The following is a 17,996-nucleotide window of genomic DNA, read 5'->3' as shown; positions in this document are numbered from 1 at the left end:
TGCTGAGTTGCCGTTACCTCTCGTGTCGGCCCGGACTGTTAAACAAATTGAGAGGCTTCATAAGGCCACAACTTATGACACTTGTGGTAAGGGAGGAGGTCAGAGGGCACATGAGGTGAGCAAATAGAATCCCACCCGGAATGATCGCTATTTAGAGGGTAAATGTTGAGGAGGTCAAGTAGACATAGATATAACAACAGGCACGACTTCAAAGACAAGGATGGTTAGAGAGTAATTATAGGGTAGTCCGGACGCCCAGGGAGCAACTTTGGGAGTATATCGACTTTTAAAAGATAAAATAAATGTCATCTTTTATTAATCAATTAGGTAAAAAAAAAAAGCAATATAAAACCAATTTCCATTTTCTGATATTATTTGAAGTTTTTGTTTTTGAGATTGGGTTGTGTCAATAACATGTCACGTGACTCTTTCCGATATATTATTGATGATCAAACGGATACAACATGGCTATCAAGTGTTCCTAATTATTGATTAAATCCATATTTTCATCTTTGTCATTTTTACTTCAATTTAACCTAATTTGAATATGATATGTGTCAACGAAATTCTTCTTGTGGTTGTTATTTGAAACATAACAAAACATCAATTTATATAATATTTCGAGACCTGATCTAACTAATATAACTCAAGGTCAACTACACATCATGCTCTTGTTGAAAGGAGAATCCTGATCTTTTGTAATGCTGACCAAATATGTCACGCCCCTGTTTGTTTTAGGGTACTGACCAAACGTTGGACAAGTGGTATCAAACACTACACAAGTAGCAGACCGGAGCACGTGTTGACTTACGTGTCAACACTCCCCGAGGTAAAAAAAGAATTCTCCGGAGTGCGAGGCTTCATCTTATAGGTCAACAAATAGACATATTCTGATGATTTTCAAGAGTTTTAGTGACAATGCAAAAATAGGATTTAAATTTTCCTCAGCTGTGTACTTCATACCACTCAAACACTTGTGAAACGTTGATTAGATGTAGATTAGAATGGATTGCATTCATTGGATAATTGAAATACTTAAACCATATTTGTTAAGAAAACATAAATTTCAGTACAATATTTATCCATGTTAAGACGAAGGAACAAAGACATATTATCCGTTTATAAGATGACATTGACTCTTTCTTAAGTATTGGACTGTATCTAAACGACACCACCTGATTAGTCAAAGATTTGAACCATACAATAGCCTTATTAGCCCACACAAGTACAGACAAACAAATTCTGTTTATATATTAAACAAAATCATTTTGTAATATCGTAATACGTATTGACATTCATATTTCAATGCATGGTTACCAAAGCGACAGGGAAACAATTGGGAATACATGATGAGCCACTATACAATCTTGTGTTAAATAAAAGAGTAATTGTTTCCAGAATCGTAAGTGACGGAATGTCATTGTGGATATCAGCTGTTACATTCACATAGGTATTACATGGACTAACATGGTAAACTGAGTCACATTTACAGCTGAGACTTATTTTGTCGATTAAATTTTTCAACATTTCACGTAAAATCAGGAAAATAAAGAAAAATACGTACATGAATGTATTTGTTGTCGGTTTTGGGTTCCGAGAAAGAATAGAGCGAAAAGATCGATTTTGGTCTTTTCAATGGAAGCTCAGCAGAGTACAGAACAGAATACGCTGAAACGTCAAAACCTACAAAGAGCCCAAAAAGAAACCCCCACGACTCAACAAGCATTGCAACTCCCATAAGTCGTCTCTACGATTCAGATAACGTTCTGAAGTCACTTTTGCATAATCACTTTATTTTCACATTCACTTTATATAGCAAACATACTTTGAATGCGTGTAGGGCTTATTCATAAAAGCCTGAATTCCCTACTAAGAAGGTACCATTTCAACATTTATAGTAATAATCTTTGTTAAATCTAAATTAGCGAAAACGTCTTCCCACGAGCTTACTGGGACAAAAATATAGCGATTTACAATACGCCAATGTAAACCATGGACAAGATACTTACAGATAGACATGTCGCTAATACGCCGTTGTAAATATATCTGAACAAGCGTGAAATCACCTCGTAATAAATACTTCCGTCTAAAGTGGTTATCAAGTATTACATTTTTTATATAGTTTTGTACGTTCCTTGAATTTAAATATATTAAATATTACAGATACAGCAGTTAAACGCGCATGACTATGAATTATATGCATATATTATGTATATAACAAATAAATTATACCTCAATTTATGTAGAAATACTTGTTCAGATCCGTTATCAATTTTTTATTGATTCAAATACCTTTTGTTGATAAACGTTCTTTTCCACGTATTATGAGCTACATGACAGGAATATAATTCTTTTGTATTTAAATATACTTTAATGTACATTATTTCTGTAAAATTTGCATTTCAAATACATTTCATCCTTTAAATCATACTTATTTAATATACTTTGGAATACATTATATTTTTCACTAACCATGCGACCCTCTACTAGTAATAATTTCATTCACGTAATAACTGTTGTGTTATATATGTAAATAATAATGCTAGCTTTGTGTAAGATTTCCTAAATTATTCACGTAGTTATTAATGGCATGTAACAGCACTTAAACTTGACCAAATTACTACTGTAAACCTCAACGCAGCGGTACCCTTCCTCATCGTTATTGATTGATCAATGATTTCACTGGTTTCGGTTTCACTAACTTATCAACATTTTTCTAAATGGAAAGCATTTCAAAACTTTGGAAAATACTAATCTAAGGCACGTTAGTAAACGATATCATGAATTTACAGAAAACAATATGTAATCTTTCACACGAAGTGCTCGAAAAATTCTGGTTTCCTTCCTGATGTGTGGGTAGAGAACAGGATTGGTGGCGGGAGTCCCCTCCCTGATGTGTGGGTGGAGTACAGGGGGTGATGAAGGGGTTCCCTCCCTGATGTGTGGGTGGAGTACAGGGGTGATGGAGGGGGTCCCCTCCCTGATGTGTGGATGGAGTACAGGTGGTGGTGGAGGGGGTCCCCTCTCTGATGTGTGGGTGGAGTACAGAGGGTGGTGGAGGGGGTCCCTTCCCTGATGTGTGGGTGGAGTACAGGGGGTGGTGGAGGGGGTCCCCTCCCTGATGTGTGGTTGGAGTACAGCTGGTGGTGGAGGGGGTCCCCTCCCTGATGTGTGGGCGGAGGACAGGGGGTGGTGGAGGGGGTCGCGTCCCTGATGTGTGGGTGGAGTACAGAGGGTGGTGGAGGGGGTCCCCTCCCTGATGTGTGGGTGGAGTACAGAGGGTGGTGGAGGGGGTCCCCTCCCTGATGTGTGGGTGGAGTACAGGGGGTGGTTGAGGGTGTCCCCTCTCTGATATGTTGGTGGAGTACAGGGGGTGGTGGAGGGGGCCCCTCCTTGTTAGTACCTTTTTTATGTTACCGACTTCGAGATCCTGTTTTGTCTGTTCTTGTCGTTGGTTGTGCATTATAGCGTAATTGTTGTACAAGATATTTCCAAGACTGGGACATTTTTTGCAGTTGTCCTATAAGCTTTGCATTATAAGGAATGTCGTTATAAGATAAACACAGACAATCATGCACAATTTGCTAGAAATGTTTCCAGTAAACGGATATTCTTAGACTTATAAAGTCGTCATCTGCCGTCTGTCTGTAGGTTTGTCTCCCGCTCTTTTCATGTATTATTTTTTCCCCTTTTACTCGGTCTGATATTTTGTTTGGTGTTAGAAGTACAATTTTCAATGGTTTAACAGATTTCGTGATTATATACGTGTATGTGATCCATGATCGAGACAAACGTATCTGTCAGTGCTTCAATCTATTTTCATGCGTTATTTAAGAAACACTTAACATATATGCAAGTGTACGAGAGTGGATCATATAACGAGGATGTTGAAAAAGATAATTAACGAATGCTTTTTTCGGCCTTTGCGAAATGTTTTTTTCCAACATTTTCAAATATCGATAAAGCTGCTACCTATTTCATCACCTCCAAATGTAACGGAATATTTTCCTGTCTATCTCAGTTCCCTATGCTTTTGAATTCATAATATATATGGGATTAGCACAACCCCTATCTACCCCTTACAACAAACATTCTTTATTATATTCAGACTAATTTGTATTTCAACCGTTTTGGCCCCTAGCATAACCGATGTGCTCTCGAAGAACCAAACAACTGTATGGTGCGTTGTAACCCAATTTTGGCATATTGTATCTATTACCAAAATCTAAAGGCGCACTCACCTGTGTGTCTAAAGGCGCACTCACCTGTGTGTCTCTACGTCAATCTTTAAATACATTAACAGGATATGGCGATGAAACTCCAATTGTTTAAGTAATACTTTTCCTTTGCGTGTGCAGACATTTGTCACGTGATGCCTCGTTACCATTTCCCCAACAAGCCACGCGCTGCTGTGTTATTTTACTAGCGCTAGCGCTGCAGCCAGTGGCCCTATTCCGCTTGTTCAACGTAGATGTAAGTAGAAATGATATTTAGCAAAGCACATCCATCCGACAGAAATCCCAATCGGTTCGTTTGTTTACATTTGCGATTTGCAATACAGTGGATGCCTTTTGGAAAGTGTTGCAAATTCAATAGAGCAGATTTAATATGCATGCGTGTGTTTATTATAAAAATACTGATTGATCATTTTGCCATTGAAAGATGGCCCTACATCGCCTACGTGGTGTGTATGAATGATGACTGTTTATGGACATGCAAAAAATACTACATTGAATATCCCTATGGCATACGTTAGTGTATGTAGGAATGTTATTGACGGTGGGTGGGTGGGTAGCGGAGGCGTGTAAGGTTTCCGTGTGTCCTCAACTGTCCTCTGTGGGTTAGACTGATGATTTAAAACCTGTCAAAATAGATACAAATGTTGTAACAGATGAGGGCACTGTACCTATCAGTCATACAGAAACACATGACTCAATCTGTACCCGGAGGTATACCATAACAGTACAGAGGTAGTGTAAACACCTGTAGCTGTCAGCTTGTGTCATAGGCTTTTTTCTAAATGGTCTATTATTCGGATAAAATGACGAACATAGAATATTTAGAATGCTTTATTAGGTCAGCTTCCCTGTAAAAATGCATTATAAAGAAATGTATATTTGTATATATCACTAATACCAGAAATAAATAGATTCCAAGAAAAATAGAAACAATAAATAAAATACAGAAATACTTCTTTTCAGTTATGAAACTACACATAGCGTGAAAATCGGAGTGAAAATGTCACCAAACAAGCGGTAAGATTAGAATTTGTTTTACCTTTGGTTGGGCGAGGCTGGTGTGTTAAGTAACAGTACCACGTAGTTCAGACATGGATTTGACATTTATTGGACTCCCCCGCGTCGCTACATGATTTCTCCATTCATTTTGGGATAATATAAACAACACCGACGTTGTAAGAGGTGTCAACAATAAAGTGAATCACACACAAATACGTTTAGCATCAGTAAAGATCGGTTAAATAATTATACCAAAAAGGAGGGTATGAAATGAAACGACATTTATATGATCAGCATGCTATGATAATAAACAATTAACTCTTAGAAATGACAGACATCGAATTTTAATTCAACGCAAAATAAGACAGCGTCAAAAATAGAAAATGAAATATAAAAAAATAAGTTAACGGCGACGTTCCCAGTGTTCTGTAGCTTAAAATTATAAAAATCCTGTACGCATCATGGCAATGTTGTAACAAGAAACCCCATGTCGGGCAGTAATTAACCGAATTAGAAATACAACAAACATATAAAAAAAACCAGAAAGCGTTTAAGCCTTTAAGAGAGAAATAAAAACAAGAACAATAAACTTGTCCGTGACGCGTTACAACATTAGAGACATACCAGGCATGTATGACCATAGTTTCCCCCTAAAATCCCAGACATGTTTTGTTAAAAGCCTGTGAAATGGCAAATAATTATGTTGTCCCATTTTTTAATGTCCATGTTTTTCCTCGTCGATCTAGATGACTAAATACTCCGATGTGACCTACAGCTCTTAGTCTACTACATTTCAAAGAGATACTCGCACCTGTTCACCACGCACAATACATGTAGAATGGTTTTAGTGATAACTAACCAGAGGATATTATTGCGTATAAATAAATCAAGATGTCAGCTCGATAACAATTAAATCCCAGGTCATAATATTTACAAAAATATGTGAATGCATGTAGTATACGAAGTCAATAATGTCTTTTGCAGATAAATATTATCTTTATTGATAGTGTCTAGTACGGCAGGTGATGGAGAACCTTTTGAAGCATGTATAACAATAATTTCAATGTTTATTATAATGTTAACAATGCCAGCAGTTATATTTCTGAATATTAGTGATACAGAATTATCAAGCTTTCATAATCATTTAAGAAAACCTTCTTTCATCTTTATCTTAAGAAATGGAACGGCAGGGCTGAGCCAAAAACTCCATGGAAGGGAATTCCAAATAAATTCACTTGATTAGCTGAAAGATTTTTTCAAAATTTCAGATTTCGGTATAGGGAGAACTTACTTACGTTATGACAATATCCGAGTCTGTTTGCGAAGACATCCATGAAAACATGCCTTGCATCTGTTTATCAAATGTGTTGTCAATAGGCTGATTTCCAGGGTCTAATTCAAAATATTATAGGAGGTTTATGATGTTTGTCCTTTTGTTTTGGTGTCGTTTCGTTTCTTTTTGTTGTCTTTTCGTACGAAATTTGAGTTCTGATTTTGTCGTTGTGTGTTAACGCTATGGTATGTATTTTGGTTCTATTAAATCTGATTTCAGTTACTATGTCAAAACAGCCATGCTATAAGTTGTTTTGACTGTTCTGTTTTATGTATTTTCCCAATTACATGTTTACAAAAGATGAACAGGCATAGTGTGTCGGTTATGCTAAGTGATGTGTAAGCCATCACGGAGTGTTTATAAACACAGCCAAAGCTGAGCTGCTAAGTAGTTAATGTCATGAAACTGACCATGAAATGATCAAATTCCGTGTGAACCTGTTGGAAATACCAACAAGAAACTGACACCATAGCAGGTAAACCACACCCTCATAACACCCCTAACACAAGCTTTGATTTAATTCATAAATCTGTAAAGAAGTTTGCGGGTTGCGACGCAATTAATCACTGCCTTGGCCGGTGACTTTGGAACTAATTTCACTGACGACACTATCTATCACAAAAACAAGAATATGGAAATTGTTCACAGATTACCTGAGTTTTTCACCTGGAATAACGATTTATGTTAATTTTATTACCTGCCCTATACAGGGTATGTATGTTGTCCAGTGGTAGCTGACACTACGAGTACGGGGTTTCGACAGGAGCTTTCCAAAACAAACTCAGAAGGCCAAGTGATGTAATTGCTTTGCAAGCAGCAGAAGTTGTATTTTAATGAAACTATTATGTTTTCTAGGACATTCAAATCTTTTATTTTTTATGAACATATTATCTACGACCTGTATGAACATGTATTTCAGTCAGAAAGTAGCAACACCTGTAAAACACGTTTCTAGTGGTCAAGATTCACTCATAGCGAAGTACAACGTTTAGTGAGGCAATTTCGCGCGATCGCAATACAAGCACGCGTGAAATAGAAGTTAACCGTATTAAAAGTGTTTTCTAAGATAAGAACGCGAGATTGATTAAAACAGGACCGTTTTAAACTCCAAAAGTACCCGATACGTATTTCATCTATAGAATTCACACATAAAAAGAAATATGTTACCACACACACAGTTAAGGATATTCTGCTAGTGACTGATTACCGCTATTGACTTCTGACCTTCGGTCTCTGTCTGACCTTTATAGGAAATAAACGTAATCGCTCTGTTCACACCTGAAGATTTAACGGTTTCATATTTCATATACAATTTAAAGACCTCTTTTCACGAAATCTGGCGTTAATAAGTCGTGGAATATCAACAAGCGAGTCACCGGGGCACGAACCCGTGCGAGCAATAAGTTATAACCTTCCACCTTACTGAAGGCTTGGCCACGGGGTCGGTATCGATGATATATTGATTTTAGATCGATATTTGATTCTTGATTCTTGATTGTACGGTTGAATGTTGATTAGTAAAGCATTTCAAGGCTACTTGCTCTCCCTACAGGTAAAGAGGTGGCAATGTAATGGCGGGACTTTCTGTCGTCGAGTTTACCGACATCCGCACTAATGACGGGTAGCACGCAGAATAACCTACAATGTACCTACACAGGGACGGTTATAATAGGTAAACGATTTACCATGACATGTAACAAAGTAAAGTAATTATACTGAAGCATCAACTCACTAGAACAAAATCGGAAATCAAAGACGGCACAAAAATACAACAACGAAAACTGAGGGACATCGAAACCAAAAATAAAACACGAACCAATGCTGGAAAACCGGAAGACAAACCAGGTGAGCATTCTAAAGCATCACAATGAAGGGACCTATATAAAAAAAACTTCGGCATACCGAGGTTAACATTTCTCAGTCATCAGGTACAGCTTATTTAACGTACAGAGCATTACGTATAAAGGTCATAGGGTCGAAGTCATCGACAATGCTGATGTTCTTAGAGCAGATAATTAAAATACAAACACAACACAAGTAGGCTGTATCCTAATGGTGTAAGAAATCACATTACCTTGGTTAGCGAAATATTGCAATGGTATCTAGAGATAAGCGGGATACAATGAGCGTTTCTCGGAGGTTTGCGTTCGTGTGATATTGTACGGTTACTTTACATACGGATCAATGATTCAGAACAACCGCTCATTTTGATACTGGGTTCATTGTAAATACAATCACTGAAAAAAGTGGCCGGAGACTTTGGTCAGGCGGTCATTCCAATTACCATTACTTTGGGGGAAAAAAACATTTAGCCAACGTGTGCATGGTCATTACAAATTGCTACATTAGGAAAACAAATCGTCCGTAGGGTCAATTGTGTACAGCTATTCGGGATATGAAACTGAAACATTCTTGTTCATCGAGGAGCTTGTTTCCATTACGTGACAGGGGTGGCTCGAGCCTGTCACCGAGATCTCCGGAGCGTTTGATGAGGTCAGATCCGGGTCAAATTTAATGAAGCTGGAAGATGCTGGAATGTGGAATTATGGGTCACTTCAGGCCAGGGAGGTCAAAAGACGTTATAGAGAAAATCCCAGGGTACACTATCCGTGTGTATAATATCCTGCTTACATGGATAGGGCTATTTAGGGTTAAGTGTCGTGTCTATTTCATAAGTGAAGCATATCATTACCTCAGATTTGAAATCAACACCCATTTATCTGGACATGAATACGGAATTAAGTTTATCCATTTCTCTGCATGCTCATAGCATCTGAATAGGCACATGTTGTGTGGTTTGTAATAAAGGGATCGCCCTCTGACTGTAGCTATTGTAGATGGTCAGTGGTACACGGTAACATGGGACCGACTAAAATAGATACGTGCCTTTGTACTGGAAATACATTTTAATATACTGTCACATTCATTCAAACGAAACACGTGGACTAGAATGTAGGATATATTCGAACAAGCATTATCAAGCGATATTATAAATCTTTAAAACAAAACAAACAAAACAGATGCAATACCGGTGCCACTATTTATGATGTAAGCCCTCCCTCAGCTCAATGACATAATATGTTTACTTACGATCTAAGACAAAAGGAACAAGTCTTTAATCATACTTTTCAGTGTTAAACAACTCAAGACAACGGCTGAAGAATTATTTTAACGTCCTTTGGAACATCTCCAGCAATGTTCAGCAAGGCGCATTTATACCGGAAGGTCGGACTCCTAGGACAGACTGCGGAGTAGCGGCTAAGCTGTGACATGTAAATTGTAAAAGCAGGGAGACTTACCCGTACCACTGTGGGAAACCAAACGATGAGTTAACTGAAGTTGTAGTATTGGTTACAGAAGTTTACAGTGAGATGACAATTATTGTCATGCTGTACGTAAATATAAACATACGACACTGAAGATGCAGAGACTTTGGTATAATTTAATTTCAGGATCTTGAGGGAATTGGGATTCAGATGTTTATCGAAATCTTTTTAAAGAATGAATATACATGTTTCATTAGTGTTTGTATCCTCTTTCCACATCACGTATATCACTGTGCAGTGGTTGTATACTTTCCTCCCATAACATAAACAAGTCGTTCTCTATGTGTTTGTTAGTGTTTAAAAAGTTGATATATATTTAATCTGAATTAATTTAGACCGGTTAATTAAATATAACTCTTACTAATATAGTACCAAAACCGGATTTGCCTTTAATGACTTGATTGATTGGGATCATGAGGTAATCGAACATTTTTCCGACTGAAGTCTCGACAAACTGTTTCAGCGATCCATCTTTAACATAGTAACACAATTGATTACTAATTTTTATTATCATCAGTTACATAATTTATACGGGTTACAAATACAGCAGGTTTTTATATTGACCAAATATATCATTCGGAATGCACTGTGTCTTTATGTGTTAAAATATCATTTATTTATATTTTGCCGGATTCTCTTAATTCTGTTTCATTAATCATATAACCACATTGACGTTTTTTATACGCTGTCATGTTTTTTTTTAACTTGATGAACCTAAAAACGTGACTATTCTTTTTATTATTTAACAAGCGTGGCAATTTATCATACATGATAAAAATTCGAGTGTTTCCCTAATTCTATTGTTTGGTGTCTATAATACCGGTGAGAGCGCTGTGTTGAGGGTGTATGTGATGCAGTGCTATACATTTCTCGGAGACCAAGGTATAATGTATTTATGGAGTGCAGCACATAACGTATTCAGAAACTCCACTGTTATCTCGACCAACAATTACCCAACATTTCTTATCTTATTTTGAGCACTTGGTCACCTACCGATTAAATATCTTTTTTAGGTTTTTTCTATTGCAGATTTAATAGGATTATGTACATCTGTCTATCACAAGATATAACGTAGGCTCGATTCATATTAAATACGTATACTTATTAAATTAAGTATCAATAGTTACGTCATATTTAAATCTGGTAACAAAAAGCACTGTCAACAAAGGTCAGCACTTCTATCTCAAAGTATCTTAAGTTGTGTCCATATCCACAGCTGTCTCTGGTGAATGTTGTTAGTACCGTGTGTCACCGGTGCGTGCTTCATTGGTACTGTGTGACAATGGGGTCTCAATGCTACGGCACATCAAAAAGGTAAAGTAGTGTGCGCCATAAGTACCGTGTTTAGTAAGAACCTGTGTCATTGGTAAGTGTTACAATGGTATCATGTGTCAATGGTATTGTCTCACTAGTTCTGTGTGTTATCTGTAGCGTGTCCAAAGGCTACGGCGTGTCATTGGTACCGTGTACTATACTCCATGGCATACTGTGTCGTTTTCACCGTGTGTAATAATAACTTGTGTCGTAATAAGTACCGTGTGTCATCATTACCAAGTGTCACACACTTTATACAGTTTATTTTATTCCGTAAGCTTTAAATCTTATTGGTTAAGTACAAAATGTATGTTAAAAAGATGGCATAATAAATACATACAATCATATAGTAGTAATACAAATGCGCACAACACACCCTAGTTTTATAATTTGTTATCATCATCATCATCATCATCAGCATCATCATCATCATCATCTTTATTCCCACTTATCATCAGCATCAGTATTGTCAACACCAGTAACATCATCACCATGTGTCATACATACTGTGTACTTTTTACCTTACGTCCTTCGGACCGTGTTATTTTTACCGCGTGTCAATACTACCCGATCGTGTGCAATTAATCCCGTACATTACTACCACGTGTCTTTGGAGCTGTGTGGGACTTATGCTAATAGTATTCCCAGTAGTATCATTGGTGTTATCTCATTGATACCGTGTGTCACTTGTACCGTGTGTCAATTGTACCATGTGTTTCTATCACCGTGTGTCACTTGTACCGTGTGTCACTTGTACTGTGTGTCACTATCACCGTATCACTTGTACTGTTTGTCACTAGTACCGTGTGTCACTATTACCGTGTCACTTGTACCGTGTGTCACTATTACCGTGTCACTAGTACCGTGTGTCACTATTACCGTGTCACTTGTACCGTGTGTCACTATCACCGTATCACTTGTACTGTTTGTCACTTGTACCGTGTGTCACTATTACCGTGTCACTTGTACTGTTTGTCACTTGTACCGTGTGTCAATTGTACCATGTGTTTCTATCACCGTGTGTCACTTGTACCGTGTGTCACTTGTACTGTGTGTCACTATCACCGTGTCACTTGTACCGTGTGTCACTATCACCGTGTCACTTGTACTATTTGTCACTTGTACCGTGTGCCACTTGTACCGTGTGTCACTAATACCGTGTCACTTGTACCGTGTGTCACTAGTACCGTGTGTCACTTGTACCGTGTGTCACTATTACCGTGTCACTTGTACCGTGTGTCACTATTACCGTGTCACTTGTACTGTTTGTCACTTGTACCGTGTGTCACTTGTACCGTGTGTCACTATTACCGTGTCACTTGTACCGTGTGTCACTATCACCGTGTCACTTGTACTATTTGTCAATTGTACCGTGTGTCATCTGTACAATGTGTCACTTGCACCATTGGTATCTTGTGTTATTGGTATCTTGTGTTATTGGTATCTTGTGTTATTGGTATCTTGTGTTATTGGTATATTGTGTTATTGGTATCTTGTGTTATTTGTATCTTGTGTTATTGGTATCTTGTGATATTGGTATCTTGTGTTATTGGTATCTTGTGTTATTGATATCTTGTGTTATTGGTATCTTGTGTCAAATACGCAACGGCAGTCAAAAGACCTCGAATACCAATTATAGCGTTTAGTTCATTATTACTTTCCTTTAATCCTTATTGTGTTACGAATTTCTTAACAGGGAGAAGCGGGCGTATATGAAATATATCTGGATTTCACTGTTTGTGTGTCTCTGTATTATACGTATTAAGTAAAGTTACTTAATGCTTTCATGTGTTGTATTGTCTAACCAACTAGGTATTTTAGGTGTAATGTATTCTATTTCACTCTCGTCTACATACACACCTGTTAATTACGAATGTCAGGTGGGAACGCATACAACTATACGAGCTTATCTGAATTATGTGACATATCTAGTGAAAGTGTCCAGGCTGTGGGAATTGAAATATCTAAATCCATCCATAAAATAATTTTAATATATGCAAAACAATTCGCTAGCTACGCTGTGATCTTATACATCTGGTTCTCCCCCACGAGGGTCCGATCTTTTCACGAGAATGCGACAAGACGCAGTGAAGGTTTCCGCCTTTGTACCACTCTATAGATATCAGCGTTTAGTTACCTGCCCACGTATTAGCAGTATAAAAGTGAATTTGGATAGACAGGCATTATAAGAATCCTCCTCCGTGGTTAAATGAACATCTGTGTACCGGAATGATGGTATATAACCATCTCTAGTATGACTCACATGCTAACCCGTCCCACCCCTAACTCGCCCTACATCTATAATGCATATTTAAAATGTCCTAGATCACATTTCAGTTTTGAATATTTCGAAAAATTTAAAGAAATTTAAATTTATCACCTATGCAAAAAATATTTAAATTGAATTTAGTGTTCTTGTTAATTAAATTCATTCTCATATTTCTTCTTCCTTTTATTATGCACCACGTTATATCATCGTCTGATCTCATGTGTCGGGATGTTTACCTATTGTACCCAACGATTACTAACTACATTTAAATAAAGACCAGAATCCATAACCTTCTTGGTGAATAGGTATATCATTTTATTAATTTTTTATTTGCAATTTTAAAGCCAGTTGTTTATTTTTAGAGTTGGACTAATATGTTTGTTATGACTGGTATGATTTGTTCATAGGCGAGGTTACAAAACGCCACCCAATCTGCCATACATTTGTTGTCAGTTTTTGGAAGGCTATACAGAATTTAAGGGGTATTGTGAAAGCTGCTGTTTCCTGTTAGTATCCGAGTTACCCCTGTTAATTTTAAATTCAAACTTCTTTTTTTTTTTTTTCTTTTTCTTGAAACACGTTTAAAATTGTACACCCGAAGAGTGCTCAGGTGTTCGGTTCGCCTTTCACCAAAACGACAGGGGTTCGATTCCACGATCGGATGTGAAAAAGATCACCTGCCCAATCATAAGTTTTTGTTTTTGTTTTTAATTGTTGGTCTAGATTGTAGAGCGTTAGGGGGCTTTACATTTGGAAGAAACAGATTACCCGGATTTTGTTTGTTTGTGTTTTACGTCCTATTAACAGCTATGGTCACTTGGGAACCGCGGCCCAAAGTACCCGGAAAAACTCCCATGGTTTGGCAGGTGATCCTATGCCTTTCCACATCCGATCGTGGAATCGAACTCTTTCCACATCCGATCGTGGAATCGAACTCCGGGCGCCTTGGTGAAAGGTGATCCGAACACCGGCAAACTTCTGCTTTAATGAAATAACGACCGCCATTGTATCAATAACACAATTCACGACTTTACAAAGTCTGTTTCATTGTATAAAAATCCAAATCTTATTTTTATTCTGATATTTTTTTTGCGATGAACGCTATGAAATATTGAAAATCCCGACAAAGGTATCCGATAGCAATGTTAGTTCTTTCGGGGTTGCTTCACGGTATGAACTTGATGAACATTGGACAATGATATAACATGTCAGGGCTAAATTGATCTTCAGATTTTGAATTGGGAAGTTCTGGAGTAGATTCCATATATGTATTTCTAATCAATCATCGCAAAAACAAAAGGAAACATTTAGACTTATTCACACTGAAAACCAATTTCCTGTCCTATTTGAAGTTGGAAAGGTGTTTCCGAGAATATGTTACGTCAAAGCTTCTTTAGGATATCGAACCCTGGTCCTTTATTATTTTCCAGAAACATGATAAACAAAAACTGATTAATTTAAATGCGTTTCTTTTATGATTTTTGTTTTTAAAATTTAATTGTTTCGACATTAATCATGAATAAACCGAGCACATTTGTTACAATCATTAAGATTAAAAAAACCTGCCAGGTAACATTGTTGGAACGTGTCTAAAATGTAATTTATTTTGTGAATACCTACGGAAAGTGAGTTCACTGTTGCCGGCATAATGCTGATATAGACGGGTTCCCGTCAGGTACTGTCACGTGGTGTTTGACGTTGACAGATGTATCGCTTTAGGTCGTATTAATTAATTAACAGACAGCACCGACCGAATTACTGACATATTCTATTTAGCCCTATATCGAGTTATGACAATAAACATCTACTGTCCGGGCCTCAGAGATGAAATCAGAGCCTAGGAGCATTCTTGTTATCATTATGATATTGAGTTCAGTAAATGCCTTCAGTATTAAATAGATATACCAAACAAATTACACAACAGTCGTTACCAATCACGTTATCAACAGAGTGACAAAGCTATAAAGTATTTAAAAAGTTACAAACTCGAGATTTTAATGTTAAGAATAGTTTCAAAAAGATCGTTATCTTGTAATAACAGAAAGAAATGAAGAATACACATGCTGAGAAAATACGTCAAACCTCTTTTGTGTTCCTTTTTAAACATCGTGTGATATATAAGATTTTATGTGTAAAATGACTTGCAAAATTCCAATTCAATTTCTTTCCATACGTGTTTCATGATTTGAATTGAAATTTATATTTTGTACTGAACGTGCACGTGAGCAGAAATTTTGAGTTTTGATGTTTCTTTTTAGAAATGCCCTAACCACTGACACGTGGAGCTGCCTGTGGTTTACGTATTATAATACACCGGAGAGATTCACGGTGCCGAGACCTTCTCACAAAACGTCGTCGTTTATATTTAAAGTCACTTTTAATTATCATCTTAGATATAGACATTTAAAGTCATCCTACCTGTCGCCTGACTCATCATTACATGTATGCGGAAGACAAATTGCGAAAGGTTTGTGCAGAATAATTTGACATGAAATGAGTGTGTGTGCAGGATAAGCAGTTTACGGACCTGTGATGCAATCTAAGTGCTAGATCCTCCTGGCTAAAGCCAGTTTACCCAGAATACATTCCTTATATGTCCAATGTTCAGCGAATCAAGATCAAAACTCAGAAACTAACTTATAAACCCTATTATTTCCCAAGATCATTACAATACCTTATTACACGGTTGTCACGATTGTGATGAAGAAACAAATTCATATTTATTACAATGTATATCATAACACATTACACAAACTGGCAGATTTGATAAAAGTACTTGTACTTTGTTCGATCGGTCGGTGAGATACACTATATTTATTGTTTATATGTTTTGTTAAAATAACTGCACCATACCTGAATATTGTTAGGAGATGGCTTACATAGGCTTTGACTGATGGCAAATCCATTTGCTTCTTTTTGCAATAAAATTCGTTGAAATGAAATACATTGAACCTTCTCCCGGAAGTCGGAAATGAAATGCAATACCTTGTTATAAGAGCGCAGCTTTTCTTGCGCCGAAGGCGCAAGCAGCGAAGCTCTTTTCCGGTAACATGTGTACGAAATATTATGCTTCCAAAATCCTTCGTCACGGAAGTAGCTAATATAGAGTTACCGCGGTCCTATTTTTACGATGCTGTTTAGCTTTGCTACACATTCTAAAAAATATCTCTTGAATTGATATTTTTTTCTGTGGTTATGTAAGTTCATGACATTAAAAATTATAGAAACTGAAGCTTCTTTCAAATTTTCAGTCTTTTCTTCTCTCCACCCAAACCGGAAGTATATAGTAACTACCAAACCAGACGAAAATCCGGATATGTTTGGGCTATTGTGATTCTCTTTTTACACGATTTAGAGGGATCAGGCAAAGTATATCATGTCGGAAAATAAAATTGGAATTTAATCACCAATATACTTAACTTTTATAATAACAGATAATAACAGTTTCATTTGTTAAACAATACATCTTCAAATATGAAGTCCCTCTAGTGGGCCTCACTCTTTCTGCAACATTACGCTGAGGCCATAGACGGGGCAATTAAATGCAACAGTACCAAATGCATTTGTGTTTTCTCTTGAACTGCATAATTCATTCGAATGCTTTTCTTTACTTATTATTAATTTTACATTTATCGCTATAAAACGCATAAATAGATAATATTTTAAACAATGTTATTTAGAAAATAAAATTGAAAAAAACAGCATTTAGACGCTTTTCTCGTTTCAGGCAATGCCTGTTTTCAAAATGAATGATTTTGCCCAGCAACAGATTCAAGTATATTATAAATAAAACAATTACAGGTAAATTTTGTATGTATTAAAATGGGTAATATAGTGTTATGATTAAAAAATTATAGTATACTATCGAAACAAATGTACGAGCTGCGCTCTCTCCAGGCCATGCCTGAGTCATATTAATGTGTTAATTTCAGACTATGAGATTAATCAATAACATGCATAGCCAACGTCTTCTAATTAAAGTCTACATTCTACGCTGAAAGGCAGATCATGATCGTTATCATAACCCACAAGGACGCTTTGGTATATTGTTTTTATTTGTAGACATAGTGATATATATTTCTGGTGTGTGGACGTTGTTGTAAATGGTTCTTGTGTGTTGACATTGTGGTATTCCGTCTTTTTGTATTGCAGAGATATCTGCTCTTGTGAGCAGGTATTGGTTGTAACGTCATTTGTTTGTGAGATTAACGTCATAATCTTTTAGAAAACGACGTGATTTTCTCACACAAACTAATGACGTAACAATCAATACCTGCTCAGAAGAGACGGAATATGGTACTTGTGTTGACGTTGTGGTATATGGTTTTTTGTGTGGACGTTGTGGTATATGGTTTTGTGTGGACGTTGTGGTATATGGTTTTGTGTGTGTACGTTGTGGTATATGGTTTTGTGTGGACGGTGTGGTATATGGTTTTGTGTGTGGACGTTGTGGTAAATGGTTCTTGTGTGGACGTTGTGGTAAATGGTTTTGTGTGGACGTTGTGGTATATGGTTTT

This window comes from Mizuhopecten yessoensis, unplaced genomic scaffold (assembly GCF_002113885.1).
Source record: "Mizuhopecten yessoensis strain PY_sf001 unplaced genomic scaffold, ASM211388v2 scaffold8807, whole genome shotgun sequence".
NCBI lineage: Eukaryota > Metazoa > Mollusca > Bivalvia > Pectinida > Pectinidae > Mizuhopecten > Mizuhopecten yessoensis.
Note: the sequence above shows the minus strand (reverse complement) of the source record.